Below are 6,205 nucleotides of genomic sequence, written 5' to 3' on the forward strand. Positions count from 1 at the left end.
CAGAGAAACCTCAAAACTGGAGCAGAGACACCCCAGAATCGAGGGGTGGAGGGAGCAGAGACACCCCAGAATTGAGGAGTAGTGGGAGGAGAGAAATCCTAAAATCGAGGAGTGGTAGGGGCAGAGAAACCCCAAAAGTGGAGCAGAGACACGCCAGAATTGAGGGGTGGTGGGAGCAAAGAGACCCCAAAACTGATGGAGGTGGGAGCAGAGAAACCCCAAAATCGAGCATTGGAGTGATGGGAGCAGAGAAATCCAAAAATTGAGGGATGGTGGGAGCAGAGAAACCCCAAAATCGAGCATTGGAGTGATGGGAGCAGACACACCCCAAAACTGGTGGAGGTGGGAGCAAAGAAACCCAAAAATTGAGGGGTAATGGGAGCAGAGACACCTCAGAATTGAGGAGTTGTGAGAGCAGAGAAACCCAAAATTGAGGGGTGGTGAGAGCAGAAATACCATAGAATTGAGGGGTGGTGGGAGAAGAGACACCCCAAAACTGATGGAGGTGGAGAGAAACCCAAAAATTGAGGGCTGGTGGGAGCAGAGAAACCTAAAAATTGTGATTTGGTGGGAGTAGAGACACCCCAAAGCTGATGGAGGTGGGAGCAGAGACACCCCAAAATGGAGGGGTGCCAAAATCGAGGACTGGTGGGAGCAAAAAAACCCCGAAATCGAGGAGTGGTGAGAGCAGAGAAATCCCAAAAGTGATGGGAAGTGGGAGCAGAGACGCCCCAAAACTGATGGAGGTGGCTCGGTCACCCCAAATCCTCCCTCAGGGAGGGGCGAGGGACAGACAGAGGGACAGGTGGGGTGGTGTGACAGGGACAAACCCCAGGAGACCCCCGGGCACCTTTTATCAGGAGAATTTGGGTCTGCAATGGGATGGGCAAACCCCAAAAGCCCCAAATCCACCCAGCCCTAAACCCGGGTCCCTCCCATCCTCCCTGGAGCTGCACAGAGCTGGAGATCCCCCATGGAAAATACAAATTTTGAGCCTTAAGAGCTCAGCCTGGGTTGGGAAATGCTTCTTTCCCTGATCCCAAATCTTTCTGGGCTCAGAAGGGATCTCCAGCTCCCTGGAGCTGCTCAGAGCTGGAGATCCCCCATGAAAAAAAAACAAATTTTGAGCCCTAAGAGCTCAGTCTGGGCTGGGAGATGCTTCTTCCCCTGACCCCACAAATTTCTGGGCTCAGAAGGGATCTCCAGATCCCTGGAGCTGCACAAAGCTGCAGATGCCCCATGGAAAATACAAATTTTGAGCCATAAGAGCTCAGCCTGGGTTGGGAAATGCTTCTCCCCCTGACCCCACACCTTTCTGGGCTCAGAAGGGATGTGTGGGACCCCCCCTGCGCTGTCCCCATCCCTCCCCAGAGTTAGGCCGGGCTTTAGGACCGGCCCAGCCCCTCGGCGCGGGGCGGCTCAGCTAATCTGGGCCGGGCTCCACAAAGGGAATCGCTTCAGGTTCAGGGGGTCTGAAAGGGAACGACTCAGGGTCACGATCCCGAGCTGGTGGGGGCTGCCAGGCTCCATCCAAGGTGGTCCCTGGCCTGGAAAAGCTGAGGGAAGGAAGGAGCAGCTTAATGGTGGGGAAAAGGGGGTGTTTGTGCTGGTGTGGGGGGAAAGGACAGGCACAGGACTGGCAGGACAGACACACAGACACGGCACGGCCAGGACAGACACACAGACACAGCCCTGACAGGACAGACACACAGATACAGCAGTGACAGGACAGACAGAGCACTGCCAGGACAGACACACAGACATGGCACAGCCAGGACAGACACACAGACACAGCCCTGACAGGACAGACACACAGACACGGCCCTGCCAGGACAGACCCCAGCACTGCCAGGACACACTTGGGACATCCCACACTCCATCCTCCCTCTCCCAGCCCTGTCCCACATCCTCATCCCCACCCAATCCCAAAACCCTTTTTTTTTTTTGCCATTTCCACATCTCCCAGGGAGGATCAGAAACCCCTCCCCGGCCCACCCACCCCTCCAGGTGTCCCCCAACACCCCCGTGCCCCATCTCAGGGGGCAAAACCCACCCGGCCCTGCCTCCCACGTGCACCCAGGGCCGCGCTCTGACACGTCCCTGGACGTGCTCGCACACGTGTGTGCTTGGAGGAGGAGAGGCAGGAGCTGGTCCTGCACACCCAGGCCAGGGATAACCCACGAGGAGAGCTTGGAGAAAAGGGATTCCCAGCCCTGCAGCGCAGCAGAGCTGCTCAGGAAGCCGTGGCAGGGCCAGGCAGGGCGGGCTCCATAGGTGGTCCCCAGGCAGGAGGGAGACCCTCGTTGTTTGTTTTGGCCCCCAGCATTTGCTACCCCCCCAAAAATCACTCCCCTAAAGCCTGTTTGGGTGGGGGCAAGGTTTTGGGGTGGAGGTAAGGGGGGCACACACATGGCAGCAGCTGCTGGAAGGAATTTTTATGCTTCCCCCTCTTCCTCCTCCTCCTCCTCGCCGGCGCTGGAGGGAAGCAACAACAGGGAACATGTGGGACCCATAAAAACCCAGCTCTGAGTCACTGACGGCTGTGGGAGCCCCTGGCAGGCTCCATTCCCTCCTGTGGCATCAAGAATTGTCCCCATCCCAGCTGGGCAGGCTGGGGACATCCTGAGGGGTGGAAGGTTAGAGGTGACGAGCAGCAAAATCCATCCTCTCACTGCAGGCAGGGGCCTGACACTGAGCCTGTTCCTACCCCAAAAATCCCATCCTGCAGGATTCCCCGAGGATGGGAGCAGGGGGATGAGCCTGACACTGAGCCTGTTCCTACCTCAAAAATCCCATCCTGCAGGAGCAGGGGGATGTGCAGGACCCAGAGCCTGTTCCTACCCAAGAACTTCATCCTGCAGGATTCCTTCAAGGATGGAACAGGCTCAGTGTCAGGCCCCTGCCTGCAGTGAGAGGATGGATTTTGCTGCTTGTCACATCTGACCTTCCACCCCTCAGGATGTCCCCAGCCTGCCCAGCTGGGATGGGGACAATTCTTGATGCCACAGGAGGGCATGAGGGGTAGGAACAGGTTCAGTGTCCTGCAAAGCCTCCTGATCCCATCCTTGGGGGAATCCTGCAGGATGAGGTTCTGGGGTAGGAACAGGCTCTGGGTCCTGCACATCCTCCTGCTCCTGCAGGATGGGATGGATTTTTGGGGTAGGAATAGGCTCAGTGTCAGGCTCATCCTCCTGCTCCCATTCTTGAGAGAATCCTGCAGGATTCCCCGAGGATGGGAGCAGGAGGATGAGCCTGACACTGAGCTTGTTCCTACTCCACAACCCCACAACCTCATCCTGCAGGATTCTCTCAAGGATGGGAGCAGAGGATGAACCTAACACTGAGAGTGTTCCTACCCCAAAAATCCCATCCTGCAAGATTCCCCGAGGATGGGAGCAGGGGGATGAGCCTGACACTGAGCCTGTTCCTACCTCAAAAATCCCATCCTGCAGGAGCAGGGGGATGTGCAGGACCCAGAGCCTGTTCCTACCCAAGAACTTCATCCTGCAGGATTCTTTCAAGGATGGGAGCAGGGGATGAGCCTGACACTGAGCCTGTTCCTACCCCACAACCTCTCCTGTGGCATCAAGAATTGTCCCCATCCCAGCTGGGCAGGCTGGGGACATCCTGAGGGATTGAAAGTTAGATGTGACAAGCAGCAAAATCCATCCTCTCACTGCAGGCAGGGGCCTGGCACCGAGCTTGTTCCTACCCCATCCTGCAGGATTCCCCAAGGATGGGAGCAGGAGGATGTGCAGGACCCAGAGCCTGTTCCTACATCAAAATCTCATCCTACAGGATTCTCCCAAGGATGGGAGCAAGAGGATGTGCGGGACCCAGAAGAGGCTCTGGCACCAGCTAAAGGATGGGATACACAACAGAAATCCTGTCAATCTGTGGGATTACCTTTGGCACGGAGCACCCTTGGGGATTTAGGGACTTGATTGGGGCAGGAGACCCCTCTGCCTGCTGGGAGGTGGAGGTGGGAGAGTCCTCAGGCTGTTTCCAAAATCCCCAGCCGTGATTTGCCTGCTGGGATCCATTTATCTCTCTTGTTCCTTGGCTGGACACTTGCTGTGTCCCCACACATCAACTCCAGGATGTCCTCTGCCACCCCAGGGCCACCAGCCAGAGCTCTGCATCCATAAATCCTGGCCAGGAGTTGGACAGTGGGGTTCTAACACCTGGAAATATCCCCCCAACTTCACCCTGGATGGAGCAGAGCTGAAACCTGATTCTATTTTGTGACTTGTTCCCACTCTGAGGCAGCTCTTTCATTTTTATTTTATTTTATTTTATTTTATGTTATGTTATTTTTATTTTATTTTTTAATATTTTATTTTTAATATTTTGTTTTGTTTTATTTTATTTTATTTGTTATGTTATTTTAATTTAACTTAATTTTGTTTTATATTTTATTTTATTTGTTATGTTATGCTATTTTTATTTTATTTTTTAATATTTTATTTTTCTCACGATGGACCAGGATGTCCCACCCCAGGCCCTGAACAGAGGACAACAAAAATCCCACCTGGATTTTTGTGGGGATCCTACAAAATCCTGGGAGTGGCATCCAAACACTTCTTGAAGTGTGCACAGGTGCACTGGGTGAAGGGCAGGGTGTCCCCAGCTTGTCCCCAACATTATCCCAGGTGCACTGGGTGAAGGGCAGGGTGTCCCCAGCTTGTCCCCAACATTATCCCAGGTGCACTGGGTGAAGGGCAGGGTGTCCCCAGCTTGTCCCCAACATTATCCCAGGTGCACTGGGTGAAGGGCAGGGTGTCCCCAGCTTGTCCCCAACATTATCCCAGGTGCACTGGGTGAAGGGCAGGGTGTCCCCAATAGTCCCAACTGCATTGAGTAAAGGGCAGAATGTCACCAACATTATCCCAGGTGTCCCCAGCAGTGTCCCAGGTGCACAGGATGCCCCCAAGAGCTCTCAGGAGCACTAGGTGAAGGGCAGGGTGTCCCCAACAGTGTCCCCATGTCCCCAGGAGCATCCCAGGAGCACTGGGTGAAGGGCAGGATGTCCCCAACATTATCCCAGGTGTCCCCAACATTGTCCCAGGTTTCCCCAACAATGTCCCATGAGCACTGGGTGAAGGGCAGGGTGTCCCCAACAGTGTCCCCAACATTATTCCAATGTTCCCAACATTATTCCAGGTGCACTGGGTGAAGGGCAGGGTGTCCCCAACATTGTCCCAGGTGTCCCCAGCGTTATCCCAGGTGTCCCCAAGAGAATCCTAGGAGCACTGGGTGAAGGGCAGGGTGTCCCCAGCATTATTCCAGGTGTCCCCAACATTGTCCCAGGTGTCCCCAGCAGTGTCCCAGGTGCACTGGGTGAAGGGCCCTCATTTCTTCCACCCACCTGCCCTTGGAACCACGGAGTCCTTAAGGTTGGAAAAGCCCTCCAAGATTGTCAAATCCAATCCAAACCCAGCACTGACACGGCAACCACCAACCCATGTCCCCAAGTGCCACATCCAAACGAGATTTGAACAATTCCAGGGATGGTCAATCCACCACTGCCAGCGCCTGATCACCCTCCCAGTGTAGGAATTTCCCCTAATATCCGATCTAAACCTGCCTAAAAGTGCTGCAGGTTCTGGAGAGCGAGGCGCGGCTCCCACCCGGAGCTCCCCGCCCGCCTCTCCCCAGCCTGTTCCGCCCGGCCCGGCTGGAGCGTCACAAGGTGTCCGTGCTGACTCACTCCGGGATGGAAACTTCTCCAACTCCAGGGAGATCCTCGCAGCTCAGCCAGCTCCAGCACGGAGTTTATTCCACCACCTCCCACCACACCAGCCCTGAGGGCCCGGAGAGGCTAGGCTCTCAACCTGGCTTTGGTTTTGTGATGGGAAAGACCCCTGGAGAATGGGGGAGATGAGGATTCCCTCCCTGTCCTGCACAGAGGCAGCCTCTGCCTCAGCTGGACGCAGCAGGAAAACTGGAAAGCTTTCCCAGGTCTGAATTTCTGAAGAAACTTCATCCAGCTGCTTCCTCCTCCCTTCCCCCAAACCCCAGTGCCCACCCGCATCCATCAGCTCAGGTTTGGCACAGGCAGGAGAGCAGGAGGAAACTGCTGGAATCGGTTGGCATCCCACAAAATCCAAAAATCCAGGTCCCCAAATCGCTCCTAGGGCTGGGAGCGGGACCCCAGCTGTGGCTGGAGTATCCAGGAGTTTCCCGGTCCCCAAACTCAGCATTG

Source organism: Geospiza fortis, unplaced genomic scaffold, assembly GCF_000277835.1.
Source record: "Geospiza fortis unplaced genomic scaffold, GeoFor_1.0 scaffold599, whole genome shotgun sequence".
NCBI lineage: Eukaryota > Metazoa > Chordata > Aves > Passeriformes > Thraupidae > Geospiza > Geospiza fortis.